A 23,344-nucleotide genomic window follows, 5' to 3' on the forward strand; every position below is an offset into this window, starting at 1 on the left:
TACTAACAATATGATATACATCTTCCATTCAAAGATATTAATATCAATCCTTTCATTATGCAAGACTTTTTTCCAGCTACAGCATTTCAATTAACATACTCATCTATTTCCATATGAACAGGGATCTGTGCTAATTTTACACTAATTCCTAAGATGAATAATTGAGATATTGGATGCAATGCCTCAAAAACCTGAGTCTTGTTTGGTGTTTGAAGTAACACGTCCTGAGCCATGAGTTAATCAAGAAAACTATACATAGGTCTTCATTAACATACTAAGAATCAGCCTAACAATAAAGAAATCAATGAACATGCACATTTAATGGTGTAAAATTCAATCACACTTAACTCAGCCTGAAAATATCAGTATCTTAATAATTCTTTGTATTTATATAGACTAGAAACTTCCCTGTGGAGAGAGCAAAGTTCTTTTGCATATCTTCTTTGATTAACCGCATTTAAGAGGAGATGCCATGATCCACACTTGACAAAATATCAAAAAGGTGAAGTAGCTCAGGCAAGGTCACACTGCCAGAGAGAAATCTAAATCAGCTCTAGACGTCTTGGTTGCAATTAGCACTCTCCTGAATCCAGAAATAAACAGGACAAAATATATTTCTAAACTTGGACACTTTCAAGATATTATAAGATCTCAAATGCTCTCACCAACCCTCTGCCTGCCTCCTGGCGCTGTATGTAATGCATGAGAAAGTGTGAAAAGAGATAAAGGAGGCACCTGACAGCAGTTTCTGATTCTGGAAAAGGAATTAAATGTGTCCAAATATTGTGAGCTGTGGCTTGGCCATAAATATTTTATAGTATGGTTCAAGGGTTACTGTAATATGACCATACAGGCACAAAGCATTCACAGTAACATGGGCCCCTTTGGAAATGCTAGGGTTCAAAGGCTGCCATGGAAATGGTTCTGAGGAGCCCCAGGTGCCAGTCAGTGATGGAATAAGTAGTAGAAATTTCAAGGGGAGGTTAAATGGACAGTTGTCCTAAGCTCTTGATATGACCATAATCCTTCCTGAGATGTAAGTTTGAGGTCAGCTTGGTACTTGCATTTAGGTAGAGAGTTGTATTTAGGTGGAGAGAAGAAAGGAAGATAGAAAAGAAAAGGAAGCAAAGACCAAGAGAAGGAAAGCGTGGACCAGAAGTTAGGTTTGATACTAGATCTGGATCAGAAAAATGAAAGGTGCATCTGCCTTCATTCCTCTGTCCTATGGCACTAGAAATAAAATGCGTTTGTCATCCTGGACAAGATCCTCTTTAGAAATCCTTCTAGTTATACCATGATCTTATCCTGCTTAAGTAAAGAGCTTTTAAAAATTATAGACCAAAACAATTTATTTCCCATATGCCGTATTCTGTTAACAGCCTTCCCTGAATGCACAGAAGTGTGGGGTTTTTTTCGCAAGAGATAGCTGTAGGCGAGTAAAGAACTACAAAGTCATCTCAACAGCAACAGGCAAAAGGGCAAGATGTCCTCTGTTTAGATATGTCAACAGCATAGCTCACAGAGAACGTGAACTGACTGATTCAACACGTTTCCAGAAGATGAAGGTATACGAGAGTCCTGAAGAAAACAAGGCTAAGAAAACTTTGCCCATAAATCAGCAATTACTGGTAGTTAGTCAATATCACAGGTTTGATAAAGTGCCAGAGCCCACTAATGGTATGAGAACATTAAGTCTTTGGTCACAAAGTCACAGCAAGACCTTGCTCGGATTTACTTTGGAGCTGTCTGGGCTTGGAGCTGTTGCTCTGAATAACAAATCTGACGTTTTTCTTATGCCTTCATTTTCCTGCCGCACTTGCGCCAAGCGAAAACAAAGGCAGGACGGAGCAGAACAGCGGCTGGAGATGTGACATTACTGGTGGAGAACTTTGACACTTAGAAAGTTAAATTGGTCAAGCTCCTGCAGTGTTGGCCCGGGACAGGATTTTATCCCCCAGACTGTTCTAATATTGGCTGCTGGCTTTCTCGATTACTTTGCAAGATGGGCCTGCCACTGAAGGGATGAGACTACGGGGATGGCCACGTGTGCCATCACTTCATAGATTTTTCTCTTGTGCCTGCCTTTTCAGTAAAACAGAAAGAGAATATGGATTACCTGTCCCTATTCCCAAGGAAGCCTAAAACTATCAAAAGGAGTCAATACAAATGTTTAACGAGACTCTATGCATTTACTTTATTCGAGTCTCCACTTGAAGTTGAGGTGTTGCTTTGTAATATTAGTACCCCTTCATTGTAAGTCTTCACAGTTCAGATAGGATACTCTGCAGGTGAAACAGCCTAATGCTCTCTACTGATGTATAGTCCAGGGTTCAGTAGCTCCTGGATCACCTGGGAGCTTGTTTTCAGTTCAGAACTTGGGCTTTACCCACAATCAGAATTGTATTTTAACAAGATTCCCAGGAGATTCATATGCATGTTAAAAGTTTTTTTTTTTAATTGGATAAATTGGATATGTAACATTGTGTGAGTTTAAGGTGCACAATGTATTGCTTTGACACATTTATATGTTGTTAAAAATGCTTATTTATTTTGACAGAGAGGAAGAGAGAGAGAAAGTCTGAGTGGGGGAGGGAGAGAGAGCGAGAGCGAGAGAGAGAGAGAGAGAGAGAGAATGAGAATCCCATGCAGGCTTTGTGCTGTCTGTGTAGAGCCTGACTCTGGGCTTGATCTCACAAACCGTGAGATTATGACCATATATATATATATATATGTATTGTAATATGATTGCCAATATAGCAATATTTATAACATTACATAATTATGGTATGGCATTATTATCTATATTCATGATACTATGCATTAGATCTCTATGGTTTATTTACTACTTGTTATAAGTTTATACCCTTAAACACAAGCATTTTAATCCTTCTCACTAATCCTCTGGTAACCATCATTTTACTCTTTTTTTTTTTTTTACAATTTTAACTTTTTACAATTCTGCATATAAGTGAGGTCATCCAGCCCTTGTCTGACTTATCTTACTTAGCATAAGGTGCCCAGGGTCCTTTCATGTTGTCACAAATGAGAGAATATCTTCCGTTCTCATGGCTGAATAATATTCCATTGCACATTAAAGTTTTAGAAGTATTGGCCTACAGGACTTTTACTATTTTTACCTAAATCCTATTTGTCAATCATTCCATGTAAAAGAATGTCTGCTTAGATTCTTGTCCATAGTTGGAGGCACAGACAGAATCAGAAGAGAAAAAATGCCAAACACAATTTGTAGGCGAACTCTAACTCTCTGTCTAAACAAACACGGATTATTATTAGCGGAAGAATCAAATACTAATATTGTCCCTTAGAAATATTCTGGTGGCTCCTCCTATCCACGATATGACCTTCAAAGAAAGTAGCTCAAAGACCCACTCTTCTGAATTTCAAATACTCGTGTTGGTTCTCTAAAGAGGTACTTTTGACGGATTGCATTAAACTTGCTTTCCAGCTGCACTAAAGGCTATGGAAAAATATTCATTATTAGGGAAATAGGGCATACAAATATGAGCTTAGCTCAAGACATCTTATCCTATAAAATAGTCCAACACTATATGAATAGCAATCTACTTAGTAAATAGTAAATAAAGTGCCCAGTTCCATACCGGATCGATCCCAAGTGCCCATCGTTAAATCTTGTCTGGCCCATCTCCAGGTTGTGCATGCTATCTTGGCAGCCACAGGCGTACTGAGGGGGCAGGGGGGCCAGGAGGCGGGAGGAAGGGGGGATGCGGCCAGCAGGCCATCCTGGCTTCTCACCCTCGTCTCTTACTGACTTGCTTTATGAGTCATTTGATTTGGAGGAAAAGACCCCTACTTGAAAGCAATCAAATCTCTCACCATTAAAGGCTGCAATGATACATGGAACAAAAGCATAGCTACAGAGTAGTATATTATAGGGAGACTTGTCTTCAGTAACAGTCTGAGAAACCTATTAAAGACAAGCCAATTTCTCCTCAAAATTCTGGAAAACTGCTACCAATTTAAAACCAGGGGGGGAAGAAAAGCAAGCCTATCTGTAAATACGTTTTCTGTCTTTTCTTTTTAAATGACTTGGAAATAGAGGAATTTTCCCCAATAAGCCATTGAGGAATCTAACCAGGAGATCCTAAACAGTTGGTGCATCTCAAAGATTGATATTTAAAGGTGCACTTTTAGGGAGCTTTTGGTCAGATTACCCTTGTCCTTTCACACACTATTGACAAGAGACGCAAGGCTGCCGGGTGAAAGAAACACATCGGCAAAGGGTACTGGGTTTGGGGGAAGATTTATAATAAGGGTTCAACAACTGTGGTAAAGATTTCATTTTAAATTATGCTTAATAAATTATTCTTGAGTCATTTGTGTTTACTATATACATTTTATTACTCATATTAACTAGATGGGGAAAATATTTATGGCTCATAACAAAAATAGGACACACTTGTTTGTATTCCAAAGGATATAGGTTACCCAGAAAACCATATTTTCAATTTTTTGTTTTAAATACACAGATTATATTACAGTGGGGAAGGACAGTCACAGTTGTGCAAGGGCACAAATAAATAGGTGAATGATGAGTGTTTATCTGGGTAATCCAGTCTCCTTGAATCTTCCATTGAGGACAAAATAATACTGAGGGATTGAAGATTGAGTTATATGGGATATTTATATTGAAACTCTCAGGTATTTATTTTACCCATATGGACAGAAAATCTTTGCTCTTTTATATTGATTACCATGTCACTCCGTGAATAGACCACATGCAAACACACAGGAATTCTTTCAAAAGCATCTTCACTTGAAAAAGTAGGAAGAAGAGGGATTGTAGCCTCAACTGGCCTTAGCTGAGGCCCTGGCCATGAGCATCATTTCCATGGCTGTGTTTTCCACCCTCACAGAACCCTTGGCAGGAAGTTACCTCAGGAAGAGATCTGTTTTGTCCACTGTTTCCAGGTGGTATTTCTCCTATACTATCCTCAACCACTGACAATGTTTTATTAATGCTAAGTTTTTAGGTAAATGATCCACGCTATAGGAAAAGGAATGATACAAGTCAAAACAGCACAAACATTGTGAGTTCGATATGTTTTTATTTTTTAAATATATTTTTAAAATACTTATACAAGCATTTCGAGATATCCTTCTAAGCTTGTATAAATTCAATTTGAAGTTTAATCATATTTGGGGCACTTGGACAGCTCAGTCAGTTGAGCATCTGACCTCGGCTCAGGTCATCATTTCGCAGTTTTGTTTTTTTTTTTAATATTTTTAAAAATATTTTTTAAATTATTTCTGAGAGAGAGAGAGACAGTGTGAACAGGGGAAGGTCAGAGAGAGAGGGAGACACAGAATCTGAAACAGGCTCCAGGCTCTGAGCTAGCTATCAGCAGAGAGCCCGATGCAGGGCTCAAACCCACGAACTGTGAGATCATGACCTGAGCCGGAGTTGGAGGCTTAACTGACTGAGCCACCCAGGTGCCCCTCACAGTTTGTGAGTTTAAGCTTTTCATCAGGCTCACTGCTGTCAGCACAGAGCCAACTTCAGATCCTCTGTCCCCATCTCTCTTTGCCCCTCCCTGCTTGCGCACACACACTCTCTCTCTCTCTCTCTTTCTCTCTCTATCAAAAATAAACATTTAAAGTTTTATAAGATAATTTTAAACCATCTTACTGATTTGTTCACTTATCAAACATATTGGAAGTTCATTGAAGCTGCAAGTTAGGAGACCTCATTCAAGGCCTGGCTTGCCAGCAACTTGCCATAAGTCTTTGGATAATTTACCCAGTCTTTCGAGGCTTTTCTCTCCTCTGGTGACAATTGAAAGGATTAGAGTAGGGCGCCTGGGTGGCTTAGTCGGTTAAGCGTCCGACTTTCGCTCAGGTCATGATCTCGCGGTTCGTGGGTTCGAGCCCTGCGTCGGGCTCTGTGCTGACTGCCAGCACAGAGCCTGGAGCCTGTTTCAGAGTCTGTGTCTCCCTCTCTCTCTGACCCTCCCCTGCTCATGCTGTCTCTCTCTCTCTCTCTCTCCTACAAATAAATTTAAAAAAAAAAAAAAAAAAAGAAAGGATTAGAGTAGAACGCACATGAAAGTTCTATTCTGACATTTTGTGCTGGAAAGATTCAATATCTTATCTTCAACATGTTTTAATAAATATTAATAATATTCAAACATTTGCATACTACTTCATAGCTCACAAAGTGCTTTCACATATATGATCTCTTTTAAATCTTTCCAGTGCGTGTGAGTTAGGCACATTTCATAGAAGTGAGAGCAAGCTCAGAGAAGTTGTTACTTGCCCAAGATCACAGAGTTTCTTACACAGCAGAGCAGGATAGACAGGCCCTTCCTACTCCCAAGTTCAATTTTCTTCTACTGTATTCAGGATACTTCAAGGTTAAGTTTCTGTTAAATCATAAAGTAATGTGGTGTTATCTTACAGAGGGTATTACCCCTCTGGATGTAGAGTCAGAAGACCAGGTTTCTTTGACAGACAGTATGATGTGGGGAAATCAACCTCTCTGAGCTTCAGTTTCCTCATTTGTAATAAAGGGATTTGGACTACACAACTTTTGGGCTTACTTCTTGTTTAAAATTCTTCTCCCCGCCCACCCCCCCATGGCTGTGACTATTTCTAGATTAATATTGTGATAAATTAATATTAAAATAAAACTTTTTATAGACTATAGGAGGTTGAAAAAAGTTCATCAAAAGATTCTTCCTACTGGCTATTATTCATACTCTTTGGCAATTGGCCTGTTAAAGACCTTGGACTAATAATTACTGACCAAATAATAGTCTTCAGTAAGCTAGTTAACTTAAGATTTCATAAAGAGGTAAATTATTTTGGCTGAGTTATGTAGAAAATGCATGGAGTTGCATTTTCGGAGAGATCTTGACTTGACAGAAGACCTTACTTGGTAACCAGTGATAGAAACACCTAAGGGAGCTCATTGTGAAGACATTTTTGGCTCTCCCTGCAGTGTGCTGACTATATGCTATGTCTGCCTCTCTGATATAGTATCTTATTGTCATGTACACTCTTCACCCTGGAAGTTTATAATTGGTAGACATTTCGTTAAGATAAAGACGAATCACTTGAAAACAGCAGAGAGTATGATGGTGAGTGTTTTAAGAGTTAGAGACAAAGAAGAGTTTTGAACCTGCTATTCCTTTGCCCGCCTCCCCATCTGAGTAGAACATTGTAACTTTTGAAGCGAACTTAGAATGGATCATAACTAGCTTGCTGAGCTGGTACTTTATGCACAATTAAGCTTTGTTGGGACTTTCTTTATTTGTAATAGTGCTGTTACGGCGTGGGATGCTATTCAGCTCCAAACAACATTCCATTTAATAACTAGGGATTAGTTCACCCATTAAATCAGTGCCATCACTAACTGATAAGTATCGCCTTTTTCCTTGGCCCCACTTGGCTCTTCTGTTTAGTGAATGAAGCATGGCCATGTTATGGAACTTGAGAGGAGAAGGTTGGAGGAAGGATAGACTGAGCAATGATGACCAAAATTCCGTCTAGTCACAGAAATGGAAATTTGCCCTAGTCTTTTCCTTTCCTTAAACAGAAACTTTTACACTTTCCAGGCAGCAATTTAAGTGCCTTTAAAAACAAAACTAAACTGGGGCGCCTGGGTGGCTCAGTCGGTTGGCGGCCAACTTCAGCTCAGGTCCTGATCTCACAGTTCGTGGGTTCGAGCCTTGTGTTGGGCTCTGTGCTGACAGCTCAGAGCCTGGAGCCTGTTTCAGATTCTGTGTCTCCCTCTCTCTCTGACCCTCCCCTGCTCACACTGTCTCTCTCTCTCTCAGAAATAAATAAAACATTAAAAAAAAAAAAACCCCAAAGCACTAAACAAAACAAATAATAGCACCAACTACTACATCTCTTATACACCAAAAAGACAAAAATGTATTGAGGGGATGCAAAGGATATACAACAAAAGATATGAATAAAATGTTCATAACATTTTTGTTTGTAATAATCAAAACCAAAAAAGAGTCCAATGTACATCAGCAGTAGAATAAATAAGTTACGGTATATTTATACAACAGAAACTCAAAAAACACAAACACTATACTCAACATACTCAACAACATGAATAGCTCTCACAAACCTAATGTTCAGAGAAATAAGCCAGACCCAAAAGAGTGTATAATGTATGAATCCAACTACACAAAGGCAAGAACAACTCTGGTATTAGAAGTCAGGAAAATGGCTACCTTTGGGGAGGAGTGAAGGATAGAGATTTGAGAAAACAAAAGGGTCTTCTGAGTGCTAGTAATGATCTATTTTTTTTTTTTATCTGAGTGGTGAATACATGGGTGTGTTCATGTTTCATCAAACTCTACATTCGTATTTTGTGTCCTTTTATGAATATAGATTTTATACCTCAATGAAAAATTTATTTCAAAATAATGTTAGAGGGGCGCCTGGGTGGCTTAGTCGGTTAAGCGTCTGACTTTCGCTTAGGTCATGATCTCGCGGTTCATGGGTTTGAGCCCCGCGTCGGGCTCTGTGCTGACTGCCAGCTCAGAGCCTGGAGCCTGTTTCAGAGTCTGTGACTCCCTCTCTCTCTGACCCTCCCCTACTCACGCTCTCTCTCTCTCTAGAAATAAATAAAAACATTTAAAAAATTTTTTTAAAAACAAAAAAACCCCCAAAATAATGTTAAAAATGAGAAACTGCTTTAGTTAGACCGGGGCTGAGTGCCCTAAAGGCATTAAATCAATGACGTCTCACTAGCAATCATAAAAGGGCAGGTTTTATTTGCCCATTAGTGAATTTGTTTGTACTCCACTTTTGATTTTGGTATACACTTGAGATTTGCAAAAATGTTGCCATGGTGGTACAGAAAGTTCTGTGTACCATTCATCCACTTCCCCCTTATATGTTAACAGTATGTATTATAATAGTACATTTCTTACAACTAAGAAACCAACATTGGTACATAACTGTTAACTAAATTCCATTCCTATGCTGCTAGTTTTCCCACTAACATCCTTTTCATGGTGTAGGATCCCATTCAAAATACCATGTTACATTTAGTCAATCAAATCTCCATCAGGTCTGTGTCAACTTCTCAGTTTTTCCTTGTTTGTTTGTTTGTTTTTCTCATTGACTTGACAGTTTGTTCAGGTATTTTGTAGGTTTTCCTGGTGTTCTCTCAAGGTCAGACTGGGTTTATAACTTTTGAAGAAGAGTACCTTTTTCATCACACCACATCAGGGAGCATGCTATAACTTGATTTATCACTGATGTTAATTTTCATCTGGCCAAGATACTGTTTACCAGATTTCTCCACAATAAAGTTACTTTTTTTCTTCCTTTCGTACTCTTTGGAAGCAAGTCACTAAGCTGAGCACACTCAAGACAGGTTGGGAATGGGACACCTGTGTGGCTCAGTTGGTTACGCATCCGACTTTGGCTCAGGTCTCATAGTTCGTGGGTTCAAGCCCCGCATCGGGCTCTGTGCTGACAGCTAGCTCAGAGCCTGGAGCCTGTTTCAAATTCTGTATCTCCCTTTTTCTCTGGCCCTCCCCTACTCACGCTGTCTCAAAGACAGGCTAGGAATTAAGCTTCAATTTCTTTTTAAAATGTCCGGTGTTGCATACAGTTTCTACCACATATATCAGCTCAATTCATATGCTTTATAAATAAGTCTTTCTATTATACTGCCTCTTTAGGAGCAATTAAATAGTAATGAGTAAACAGCTCTTCATTATTCAATGTTTTTCCATCTTAATAGAAACCTTGTAAGGAGATCAGTATAATGCTAAAGTTAAAAAGGTGGTATTGTATCTACTGAAAATAAAAGTAACTGAGCAGGGAAGATGTGAGAGCATCTTGCTCATGGGAGGTAATGGTCACGGTTTCCAAATGTTGTGAGGGAAATGAGTTTGCAGGAAGGATTTGTACTGGGGCAGAAGAGGTTTGCAAACTTGGCGAATTATACCTTTAGAGCGCCTATAATTTATTTTCCACTTTTGCTCTGAGCACCTTACCAGCCATAATCCCTATGCATCACCTGACCCACCAACTCTGGACTGCAAAAGCCCTCGCAGGACTACACTACAGATAGCAGGCTGCCGCGAGCAAGGGATTACTCCTAAAGCGATTTAAACCACTGGCTGCTAGGGAATAACTGGGCAATTTATAGCCCGACCCTGGGGGTGGGAAGTCTGTAGGAAGCTCCTCCCTTCAGTCCAGGACGGGGCGGTCCAGACGCAGCGCAGCGTCTAAGGCCCGAGCGGCGCCCCGCCCCCCTCTGGTCCCGCCCCTTCCCCAGCTCGGCTCGGCCCCTCCCCTCCTCGTGGCCTTCGCGTCTTCCTTCCGGGTCGCGCTGGGCCGTGTTCGCCGCCGCCGCGCCGCAGCGCGGGACTCTGGGAGCCGCCCCCGCGCCGGCGTCTCCCGGTGCCGCCTGGGTCGCTGGTGAAGCCCACGGCGCGCGGCTCTCCCGGACCCTACAGGGTACGGCCCTTCCTTTACTTCTTGCTCCTGTGGGTCTCCGTCTTCCTCCTTCGGCACTGGGGCGGGGCCGGGCCGGGGCGGAGCGCCGCGCTTCGGGGAGCCTGGGCGCGGGGCCGAGGTCCCCACTCATCGCCCCTCCCCCGAAGCCCGCATAGCGCTTGCGGAGCTTGCTGGGCGCCTGTGAGTGGCTTACGTGCCTTGGGTGCTACTTCTCTGTCCCGCTCTGTCGGCAAGGCGTTAGGCGTGCTGGCGTCCACCCCGCCTAGGGTTGTTTACACCGCGGTGTCACTGGGCCGTGCTGACCCTGCAGCCACCCCGTCAGCCACCTGCCGGCTGTGTACATGTTGCTCCTGTGCGTGTTGCCTTGATTTCCCCCTGGCATCGATGGTTTTTGACGAACCAGGCGCATGTCTTCAGGACTGCCACAAGATACCGGCAGCAACCTTGTTTCTATGTTTAGGGGTGTCCTTAGAAAGTAGTGTTGATGGTAACCGCCCACTTGGCTACCTTGTCAACCTGTTTACAGTGGGAGTGAGTTTGGATGGCCTTGATGGTTCACAAATGCTTATTGCCATATAGCCTCAAGATGCCGTCACTAAGTGAAGATATATGTACGGATAAATAGAAAGTTAAGGTGATATAAACCTGTGGTCAGATAGTGGCGTTGACAGGGTACCGTGTTTGGCGTTATGCCATGGGGGAATCTCTGCCGGGTGCTGTGATCGTGCTTGTTCCTATTTGGTTGAGGACACAAGCTGCCTTCACTGCTGCCCGGCCTGCACTCCTCGGCTTCAAGCACATTTTATCCTTAAAAAGCTCACTTAATACCTCTAGATCTATACTGCATATTGTACCTGTTGGTTAAGTAAAGGGAGATTTTCCTAATACATCATCAACTATCTTGTAATCCTTTGTTAGATACTAAGTTATTGGGGGAAAGGACAGTGTACTTGTCTTCCTAGTGGCAGTGTGTGCATCACCCTATGGTAGGAACCCTCTAATTGCTCATTGAATCGGATTCTTCTTGTTAGGCTTTTTTAGTGAGTACTGACTTTTTACACTGTCTCAAATTTTGGCTTTTCTGAACCCTCAATTTCTTGCCCTTCTCTTCTGTTACTGACTTGAAAAGCAGAAAGGTCAGCTCAATGTAAAATGGTTAATTTCTTCTTTATAGTGCTGTGATCTAGTCATGCAATTATAGTATTCTGTACATGGCATCTTAAAATATTGCTAACTGCTTATCTTTTACTTTGAAATATGGCCAGTTAGCAAAGACTGCCCCTTTGTTCTTTGCTGTCTTCTCTGTATCATAATTTTCCTATGATCAACATTCTATCTTAACTTCAAGGAGCTACCTTGGTGCCTCTCTTAGACCTTTTGCCACATGAAGAGTGTGTGTGTATCCACCTCTGTTTTTTTCTAGTACTTTTTTTTTTTAACATTTGTTTATTTTTGATAGAAAGAGAGTGAGAGAACACGTCCATGCATGTGTAAGGAAGGGACAGAGTGAGGGAGAAAGAGAATCCCAAGCAGGCTCCCTTGTTACCAGCGCAGAGCCAAACACCAGGCTCTGTCTCATGAATTGTGAGATCATGACCTTAGCCAAAATCAAGAGCAGGCACTTAACTGACTGAGCCAGCCAGGAGCCCCTCTTTAAGTACCTTTAATGATCTTATTCTTCATTTATAAATCTTTAATTTACCTCAAGAATATTTTAGTGTAAGAAAGGAAGTAGGGCGCTTCCTTCTCCCCACCCAAAATTGTTAGCCAGTGATCCCATCTTTATTTGTTGGATTCTGTTTTTTCCTGCTGATAAGAAATACTCCCATTTTTCCAAGGCCCAAATCCTTGTGTATTCTTAAGATGTCTTCTGGGGCACCTGGGTGGCTCAGTCAGTTAAGCGTCCCACTTCGGCTCAGGTCATGATCTCATGGTTCATGGATTCGAACCCCAATCGGGTTCTGTGCTGACAGCTCGGAGCCTGGAGCCTGTTTCGAATTCTGTCTCCTTCTCTCTCTGCCCCTCCCACATTCGTGCTCTGCCTCTCTCTCTCTCTCTCTCTCTCTCTCAAAAATAAATGAACATTTAAAAACAAGATGTTTTCTGAGCTGTTGTTCAGTGATCTCTGGCTTCCTGTGCGAATACCTGCTGCTTTTCTTATTCTAGCTTTATGATGTGTTTAATATCTAGTGATTCAATAGTGTCTGCCATGCTGTAGGCCACTGAATATTTTTGGAATGATGACACTTAGTAGGGCTAAATTGATTTTCTTTTTACTCCTCCCCCACCTTTAAAGCCTCTCATCTATTCTTGAAATTATTTTTTAGCAAGACCTTTTCATGGTAAGCTGAATCATTAACCATTGATAAATAAATCCCTTCTCTTCATACCTTGGAACTCGCCATGTAGAGCTGCTGCTCAGAGTTGTACGTAGAAAAGCAGCTGTTCAAAGTCGGCCTGTCTCTTGACTTTGCATTATGTTATTTACTAGTAAGTGTAGGGTCTCTTGTCAGCTATGACTCAGGACCTTCTCTCCCTGGTTTCTGCAGCTCTGAGGGATAAGTGCCGATAGAAGTGATTACCCAGGACAGCCTCATGTCCATTTGTATTTCACCATCTCAACTGGACATCTTAAGTGTAATGGATTTTCAAGTGCTGTTCTTATAGATACTTAAACTTTATTAGATTACAAAATAAATATATACATTCTTCAGAAAAAGTCAAGTCATAACAGAAGTAGCCAGAGGAGAAAGTGTTGTGTGCCAACCTACCCCATAACTCCATTTCCCAGAGATCATCATTACTGAATCATTTGTTCTCTTTCCAGACATTAAAAATACATGTGTATAAGTCTATATTTGTTTCATAAATGGCAGTGTACTATATATATATGTATAAAATTTTCTGTAACTTTCAGCTAGTAATAATTGACAAACATCTTTCTATGTCAGTGCATTTAACATTATCTTTTTAAAGTCTTTTTGGTATTTCAGTGTAGGAATAACCTGAAATTTATTTAACTGATCCCCTGTTGATATTTAAGCTATTCCAAATTTATTTCTATCGGAGACAAACTGCAGGGATCATTTTTGTCTGTGTATATTTATTTGCACACTTGTTTATTTCCCTAGTGTAAATGCTTAGACAAGCAACAGCTGGGTCAAAGGCTATATACATTTTAAATTATGATAGATTGTCATATTGTTCTTCAAAAGGTATTGGAAGAGTAAATTTATATACTTTATAAGAATGCTGCTGCTGCTACCATTATCATTGCCAAGAGTTGTCACAGATCTGAGATTTTACCCTCCTTGCAAGCCAACAGTTTCATGGATACTGACAGAAGAGATGAGACCCCTGGGCCAGAGACAAAGCATAGCAACAACAGTAACCAGAGTATCGTCATTTTCTTGTGCTTCTTCCTTGAACCCCATTTTCTGTGGGGTGATGTGATAAGGACTAGATGACTCTAGCACACACAGTAGATTGCATTGTAGGACAGGAACCCTGAGTTTAGGGAACCTGAGTCTTTCATAATGGGCTGCAAGTAAACTTGCTTAACCTTTGCCCTACAGAGAGGCATTATATTTATTATGCTGGATAACAAACAAACCTGCCCTCCGCTCCAAAGGGAAACCTCTCTTTACCATGGACATTTGCTCTGTAGACATCCTTGAAAATATAGTCTGGAACAAAGGCCATCAGAGCCTATGCATATAGAGAGACCTGGGAAGAATTGTATCAAAACACAGCTGCTAAGATGATACAATCATTTTTTACTTTTTTTACATGTTAGCAGTTTTATGGATGAAAAATGCTATTTTTTTCTACTCTTAACTTTTACATTTCTTTGCTGATTGATGGAATTAAATATCTATAAATGTTTCCTGGTCATTAGTATTCTTTTGTAACTTAACATGTTCATCCTCTTTGCTTAGTTTCCTGTTGGAAGTATTTCTGGTTTTCTTACTGGTTTGTGGTAGTTCTTTAAGTGTTGTGGCTCTTACTGACTTGGTATACCATTTGATGGTATTTTTTTTTTTTCATAGTGTATTCTTTTAACACAGTTTCTGGGAACTTTTGCTATATGCAAGTTTTTATAATATTTATGTTGTCTGTTCTATTATTCCCTTCCTTTATGACCTCTGAGTTTCTACCCCAAGATTATTAAGATGCTTTGTACACATTCTCTTAATTGGATATTTTGTATCATAAGTTTAGACTAAGAAATAGTTGCTATGATAATACCTTAAATTTACTTTTCTAAATACCTGGATATTTTTCTAAAACATTTATTTTGATAAGCGATCCTTTCCCTATTGTTTTCATTTGACATGTTTATTATGCTATATTATTTTTTTCCTCAAAATCGACAAGTTGGTAAGCAAAATATGTTGGTTTCCTACTGTGACTGTGAATATGGTTGAATTCATCCTATGTGTAATTGCTTGGATTTTAATCTTACAAAATATAAAATATCCTTTTGCCTTAATGATTTTTGCCTTGGAGTCTACACGTCTGATATTACTGTTGCCATCTCGATCAGTTTTGTGTGTGCCAGATCTATATTGCACATGTTTAATTTTCGTCAGCCTACATCATTTTGCTTTACTGCCTCTCTTGTACACCTCAAACAAACATCATATAGCTGGACATTTATTTCTCTCTCCAGGCCTCCGCCTCTCCTAATTTGAAAGTTTGTTTATTTTTTTTGCATTTTTAAACTTTGTAAAAACATAATTATAGATTCACATGCAATGATAAGAAATAATATAGAGAAATACCTATGTACACTTCACCTAGTTTCCTCCTGCAGTACGTCTTGCATAACTAAAGTATAATGGTACACCTAGGAAATTGACATTGGTACAATCTGCAGACCTTATCTAGATTTTATAACTTTTACATGCTCTCTTGGGTGTGTTTGCATTTAATTCTCTGCAGCTTTATATAGATCTTGTATACAGAGCAGTTCCATTACAGAGATCCCTTGTGCAAAAAGCTTTATCTTTTAATAGGAAAATTTAACCTATTCATACTTACCTTTTTTCGTCTCCCTTGCAAGTTTGGAAATTCTAAAACCATCTATATAACTGTTTCCCTTGTACCTCCTTTTAATAATGTGAGACTGTGACTCCTTACCTTTCTTACATTCTTAGCTTTATTGACCTGATTTCTTTTTTATATTACTTTACTTATGTTTTTTTCCCCAACCATCCTTTTCACCTTCACCAGCACTGTATCTGAAATGATTCAAATTTGACTATAAAGTCACTAGTTACTTGAATATTATGTCTGTCCTTTTTCAAAATATTTATTTTTCGACTGGTATTTTTATACTGGTATTTTTATACAAAAAAGTATTTTTATACTTTTTTGAAGATTGTTCTTAAGAAGAGTTATGGGAAGTATGTTTGCATGTCCAGAAATATTTTTCATTTTTTTGTTTGTGTTTCTTTTTTTTTATTTTTTTTTACAAATAGTTTATTGTCAAATTAGTTTCCACATAACACTCAGTGCTCATCCCCACAAGTGTCCTTCTCCATGCCCATCCCCCCTCCCCCCCACATCCATCAGTCCTCAGTTTTTGTCAGCATTCAAGAGTCTCTCATGGTTTGCCTCTCTCCCTTTCCCCCACCATTTCCCCCCTTCTTCTCCCCCTTGGTCCTCCGTCAAGTTCCTCCTAATCCTCCTATACATGCAAACATATGGTATTTGTCCTTCTCTGCCTGACTTATTTCGCTCAGCATAACACCCTCAAGGTCCATCCATGTTGCTACACATGGCCAGATTTCATTGTTTCTCATTGCCATGCAGTATTCCATGGTATAGATAAACCACATCTTCTTGATCCATTCGTCTGTTGATGGACACTTAGGCTCTTTCCATGTTTTAGCTATTGTGGAGAGTGCTGCTATGAACATTGGGGTCCATGTGCTCCTATGCCTCAGCATTTCTGTATCCCTTGGGTAAATTCCTAGCAGTGCTATTGCTGGGTCATAAGGGAGTTCTATTGTTAATTTCCTGAGGAACCTCCACACTGTTTTCCAGAGGGGCTGTACCAGTTTACATTCCCACCAACAGTGTAGGAGGGTGCCCGTTTCTCCACATCCTCGCCAGCATCTCGAGTTCTCTGATTTGCTCATTTTAGCCACTCTGACTGGCGTGAGGTGGTATCCCAGTGTGGCTTTGATTTGTATTTCCCTGATGAGGAGGGATGCTGAGCATCGTTTCATGTGTCTGTTGGCCATCTGGATGTCCTCTTTGGAGAAGTGTCTGTTCATATCTTCTGCCCATTTCTTCACTGGGTTGTTTGTTTTTCGGGCGTGTAGTTTGGTGAGTTCCTTATAGATTTTGGATAGTAACCCTTTGTCTGATTTGTCATTTGCAACTATCTTTTCCCATTCCGTTGGTTGCCTATTAGTTTTCTGGGTTGTTTCCTTGGCCATGCAGAAGCTTTTAATCTTGATGAGGTCCCAACAGTTTATTTTTGCTCTTGATTCCCTTGCTTTTGGGGATGTGTCAAGTAAGAAGTTGCTGCGGTGGAGGTCAAGGAGGTTGTTTCCTGCTTTCTCCTCGTGTTTGTGTTTCTTTGTGAATAAGAGTTTAAGTACATTTTTTCTTCTTTAGAACTTCTGAAATATTACATTATATTCTAGCACGTACTTGAATTTTCATCAGCTTCAGTCTCTTGAATTAATTTTATATAGGCATTAGGTTTCTTGCATCTGTGTTCCAAGTCACTTAACATTTTTTCATTTAAGTTTTACTTCAGCCATCATGTTTTTAATTTCAAAGACCTTAAAATTTTTAAAAAATTAGTTTGTACTTGTTTTATGAATCCTGTACTCTATTAATTCACACTAAAGATAACAACTGTTACTTTAACAGTACTCTTCTATCGTTTATTAACTTTTATTGGAGGCCATTTGTTCTCATTGCCCCTCTTGTTTCCTTTTCTTTAAGATGGCCAATTCTACTCCTATCTATAAATGCAGACCTATGTTGACTGATTTGTCCCTGGTAGGGAATCTCTGTAAAGTCATAAAGGTCACTGTTCACTCTTCTGGAGTGAGTGGTAGGGGCTCTGTGATGCCACCTTGCCCCCTACACAATGAAGGGGCAGGACATGCCAACTAATAGATATCTTTCAGGGTGTGCTGGTTAAGGGCAGGCTAATAAAGTAGGGCCCCCATAAACAAGCCAATATAGGGATCATAAATCTCCAATTTGACTTTGTTTTGATCTAAAACAAAGACCGAAATCAAAAGCACACAGAGCAGTTCCATCACCTTAAGAATTCCTTGGAGTCAACCCTTGTCTTTTCCCCTAACTCTCTTGCAGCCACTGATCTGTTTGTCTTTGCTGTGGTTTTGCTTTCTCCTAGAGTGTCCTATAAAGGAAGTCATACAGTCTGTAGCCTTTGAGTGTGGCTTCTTTCACTTGTGAAATCATTTTAAGATTCATCTGTGCTGTTGGCTGAATTGGTGGTTCATTCCTTTTTATTACTGAGTAATATTTCATTGTATGGATAGTTGTTTAATCTTTCACCTGTTGAGGGATGTCTTGGAGTGATTATGAGTGAATATACAAACATTTGTGTATGGTTTTTGTCTGAAAACAGGTTTCTGGTACATTTGAATACGTAAAGTAGGAGCGAGATTGCTAGATGTTTTGGTGAGGGTATGTTGAGCTTTATTATAAACTGCCAAAGTTTCCCAAAGTGGCTATACCAGTTTGCATTCCCACCAGAAATGTTTGCAGCATCCAATTTGGTATCATGTTAAAATTTCATTAATCTATAATTAACTGTTCCCAGGTTTAAGATATTAAATGTCCCAGGGTTTACCCTTTTGAAATTATGCTTAACATTGCTTTTAAGTAAAATGTTTGCCAGGGTATACACAAAATGCAATAAAAGAAGAAAATGATAAATTGGACTTAATAAAAATGGAAAACTTTTCTCTTTAAAAGATATTATCAAATAGATGAAAAGCCAGGCATAGACTGGGAGAAAGTATTTGCAAAACATATCTGATTTAAAAAACCTTGTATCTAGAATGTATAAAGAACTCTTACCACTCAATAATATGAAAACCAAAAAAAACCCTGATTTTAACAATGAACAAAATAGACATCTCACTAAAGAAGATACAAATGGCAAATAAAGATATGAAAAAATGTTCCACATCATTACTAGTCAATTGAGAAATGCAAATTAAAACAAGATATTTCCACCCTTCCACTGTAATGTCACTAAAGACTGACAGTATTAACTAGTGATGAGGATGTGGAACAGCTAGAGTTGTCACATATTGCTGATGGAAATGTAAACTGGTGCAGCCATTTTAGAAACATTTTGGCACAAGAAACCCAATTGTTTATCAACAGGTGACAGGCTATGTCCATAAAATGGGCATGATTCAGCAATAAAAAGGAACAAACTACTGGCACACATAATAACAGGGATAAATCTTAAAGATAGGCTGTGCGAAATAAATGAAAATAAGAGAGTACATACATATTATTTCACTTCTGTGTAACTCTAGAGTAAAAGACAATGTGATTTATAGTGATAGGAAGCAGATTATTTTTTATCTGGTGAAGGAAGTGGATGGGATGGGGTGCCTGCGTGGCTCACTCAGTTAAGCATCTGACTCTTAATTTTGGCTCAGGTGATGATCTCATGGTTTGTTAGTTCAAGCCCTGCATCGGGCTCTGTGCTCTTTCCCTCTCTCTCTATCCCTCCCCTACTCGTGTTCATGTATACTCGCCCTCTCACATGCTCTCTCTCAAAATTAATAAGTAAATTTAAAAAAAAAAACAAAAGGAAGTGGATGGGTGATTGGTTGGGAGGGGGCACCAAGGAGCCTTTTGGACTGAGTGGAAACATTCTATATTTCACCTCTGGAGGTGATTACATTGGTATACGTCTTTGTCAAACCTCATTAAACTATACACTTAGAGGCGCCTGGGTGGCTCAGTTGGTTAAGTGTCCGACTTTGGCTCAGGTCATGATCGCAAGATTTTTGAGTTGCAGCCCTGCATCGGGCTCTGTGCTGACAGTTCAGAACCTGGAGCCTGCTTCAGGAGCCTGGAGGGATTCTGGGTCTCCCTCTCTCTGCCCCTACCCCATCTGTGCTCGCTCACTCTCTCAAATAAACAAACATTAAAACAATTAAAAAAAATCAAAATCAAAAACAAAAATTTATACACTTAAAATGGAGTACTTTTTTTGGAATATAAATTGCACACCAAAGTTAATTTAACAGTACTACACCCTTTTACCTAATTGCTCTTTTAACAAGAATGACTAGCAGTGACATACCTATGATCTTATAGTTAGATTTTTGTTAGGCTAAGTGTAAATGTAATGTATTTCTGTTAAGTAAAATGCTCTTTATTTTAGTGTGCAAAAATGTACAGTTAGTATTTGGCTAAAGTAAATTCAATATACTTTATGGTTTCAAGAGCTAGAAAGAGAGGTTTTTTCCCCTGTCTTCAGTGAGTCTATTAAAATTGCCCTTAACCAGATATCCCTAATACTGTAGATTTTAGTTAAATGTACATTGTATATCTGCTAAAGCTTTAGGGTTATTCTCCCATTCAGATGGTTTATTCTTACCCATCATTAACAATGAAAAAAAAGGTAACATATAGATAATATAGCATGGTGGCATCTGTAAGGTACTTTATATACCATACCTGTGTTTTTAGGAACATGTCCTTCCTTGTCACCTTTTTCTTTTTTTTAACTTTAAATCAGTTTATTGACACAGTAACACAACACACTTGCCTCCCTGACACCCCCACTCCCCTCATCCAATCTAGAGCTCTCCCCTTCCTCCCCAGTTAGAACGACCTGTTCAGTGAAGACAGAAAAGGGCAGGCCATTTCTCCACGCCCAGTCCCACCTCTAAGCCTTCTGGGCCAGGGTCTCAGGCACTACTCAGAACCTGTGGAGAGAGCGGAGGGGCAGTCAGCACTATGCAGGGCCAGGCAGAGGCGTCTGGTCCCTAAGAGCAGATTCCCACACAATCCTTAGTTGCTATTCCTCTTCCTTCCTGCTCTTTGTGACCCTAGGTAGGGGACCCCTTGGGGCCTGGGCCTGCAGCCAGGAGCAAGAACTCCTGGCTCTGATTTGCAGATTGGGAGTTTGGCTAGCCTTTTACGGTCCAGGCACCCCAAAGAAAGCCCTGGTGGTGGGAATGAACTTCAGTGCCCCTATTTAAAGTGCACTGATAACATTAAACAAATTAAGCCAGTTTAACAAATGCCAGAATAACACTAAACTGTAAAGGAGGAGGGGGTCAGACCTGGTTTCTCCAGGCCAGACACAAAGGCACACACCAATCCTACAGCTCTGCTTTTTTTTTTTTTTCTTTAAACAAAACAAAATGAAAACATTGACTCCTTAATTCCTTTCTCTTGCTACTAAAGAATGGTCATGAAATATTTCATAAATCGAGCTGTGTTTGTTAAAGAAAGTATAGGAAAGCAAGAGGAGGGAAAAAACATTCTGCACAACTATTACCGATTTCTAGTTTAAGTTGATTCTAAACCTTATCCCTTGTTTTCTGACAAGTTCATTCCTAATTTGACTTCTTATGCACTTCTTGCTTAGTCCTCACCAATCGTGCATCACCTCAGCAGTTTTGAACAGCCACTTTTTGTATTTTTGAGTCCTACTTTGATTTCTGGAAGAATAAGAAGTACTGTTTTTCTTTTCGGTCTTCAGGATTTTTCCTCCATCTTTAGGTTTTTGTTCCTCATTTGTTCCTCAATTGTTCTGCCTTCTTTTGCTCTATTTGCCTAGATTTTCAAGAAGCTTCGAAGCTGCATAGGAGGCTCTATTTTTCGTTTTCCCAGTTTACTCTATTTTAACTGGAGGAGAATTTACTTAGAGGAAGAGATAGGCACATCATAATATTCCATCTCCGGTAGTCTCCTTACTGACAATGTTACAGTATTTTAATATTGTGCATTGAAATGTAAATAATTTTGGTAAAGACAGAGGGCTGCTTTGCCTTGGTCTGTGCTCCTCCCTAGTTCATCTCATACCAGAACGGTATCAACCTGTCTTTATACCCTTACTCTTTTTTATTATTGCCTTTCTCGGCTTGTCTCTGCCGCCTTGCTCCTAGGTTATCACTTTTTCTACGAATTTACTTTTCATTCATAGTTTTTCCAGTTCTTCTTAATCATCCTACGGTCTTTAACATAGATTTGGAGCATTAAAAAAAATTCATTGTATTTGAGAAAATAGTTTCCTTTTACCTTCCCAATCATCTCTTTCATGAATCTTTCTTTAATTTCAATCAGTTTCTTTGTAGTCAAGGTCAAGTCTCTTTTATGTGTTCTGGGGCTGCTTTTGTACTAACAGAGGTTACTACTTTTTTACATTCTCTTTGAACAGTAAAATTTCAATATGTATACTATTCCTTATTGGATGGCTTCAAAGAAGGTCATACATTTGATTCTTACCTATTGTGTTTCGGTTTTTTATTATCCATTTTTTCCCTCTTTTGCTCAGTATCAAGACATGGAACTCTTTTTGCTTCATTTTTCGATCTAAGTGTTCTTACCTTAAAGAGTCCCTATTCTCATTTCTGTGTTTATTTTAATTCTGCCCTGCCATCTACTATGCCAGTCTTCAGAAAACAGAGCAAATGCTTATTGAGCATATATTGACATAAGCTAGGCCCTAACAGTGTAGTTATGATTAAGCCACGTTCTTTGACCTTGAGGAATTCATTGTCGGACAGGGTGGAAAAAGATGTCTCACCATGTAAGAAATGGCACAGAAAATGTAAGAGCAGAGAAAAAGTGAGTGACCTGACCTGAAAGGAGGAATAAGGGGGTGCCCCGTGGGGGAAGATCGGGGGCATTCCAGAGCAGCCAAGCCCCAGCGGAGGACTTGAAGATGCTGAGATATGCAAGCACAGGTGTGGTTGAGGACCAGGCAGATGTCCTACAGCAAGAGTGAGTGTGTAATGGTGAGTGTGTAGAAGTGAAAGGGAGAGGGGAAGACTGGTGCCAAGGTAGGTGGAGCATTGTTGGGTATCATTTTATTAGAAAGTCAGCCTTCATTCCGTGATACCTCTATATATTTGAGAATGAAGAGGAGGAAGACCCAGGGAGAAGTTCTCAGACAGACAGGAGGAGGTGGGCATGGGAGCATGTGATGGCATAGACTCCTAGAGGGGGCAGGCCAGGGAAGAGGGCTGGTTAGGAGGGACAGCTGCTGCACTGAATTCAAATCTAATTCCACTCTTCTTGATTGACATGTTCCTGCGTGCACCCATGTCTTGATTTCTAGACACCTCTCCTCAAAATGATGTCTCTTGGTCAGTTTCAGCAGGATTCAGGTTTGGCCTTTCTTCTTGATTTCTTACCACATTATGCACTCTATTACATTTTGGCCTGATGCTTCTGAGCGGCCCCAACCCTCATCCCTCCCCCCCACCTTCACGGGCACGCCTCTGCGGGCCGCTCCACAGTAGTACCGTGATGGGCATTGCCTTCAGTATCCATCTGTGCCTCGTTGCCTGTCCTCTTTCCTTTTCCTGGATCTTTTCACTGGACGTGGAGAATCCTCTTCGAGTTTTCCACTTGCCCCTAGCTTCTTTCATCCCACTGTGAACCTAGCCTTGGCGTGGTCCTGGCTCCAGTTCCTTCTGATCGCCTCCTTTTGTTTATTTTATGAAAAGCCCTGTCCGTTCCTCCTCTTCCCTGTGCTGGAGCTCGAGCCGCCTTCTCTGCAGCGCCTGCCATCCTGCTTCTCTCCGCCTCATCGACTCCCCACTCACTCCAAATCTCAGTAGAAAACATATGTTCTCCCTTGTCTACACCTCTTAATTTCTCTTCT

At 40.1% G+C, this 23,344-nt stretch overlaps 1 protein-coding gene across 1 annotated transcript in view; it reads left to right on the top strand.

Moving 5' to 3' along the window:
- Positions 1 to 10,352: 10,352 nt before the first annotated feature.
- The window catches only part of FBXL4 (F-box and leucine rich repeat protein 4), an 81,681-nt gene continuing 68,689 nt past the window's right edge, over positions 10,353 to 23,344 (top strand). The window contains exon 1 of the mRNA XM_039252149.1: positions 10,353 to 10,476. The gene's annotated coding sequence lies outside the window, so the exon portion shown is untranslated. The remainder of the gene's footprint in view (positions 10,477 to 23,344) is intronic.

The sequence above is a fragment of the Hyaena hyaena genome, unplaced genomic scaffold (assembly GCF_003009895.1).
Source record: "Hyaena hyaena isolate Hyena2069 unplaced genomic scaffold, ASM300989v1 scaffold_408, whole genome shotgun sequence".
NCBI classification, from domain to species: Eukaryota; Metazoa; Chordata; class Mammalia; order Carnivora; family Hyaenidae; genus Hyaena; species Hyaena hyaena.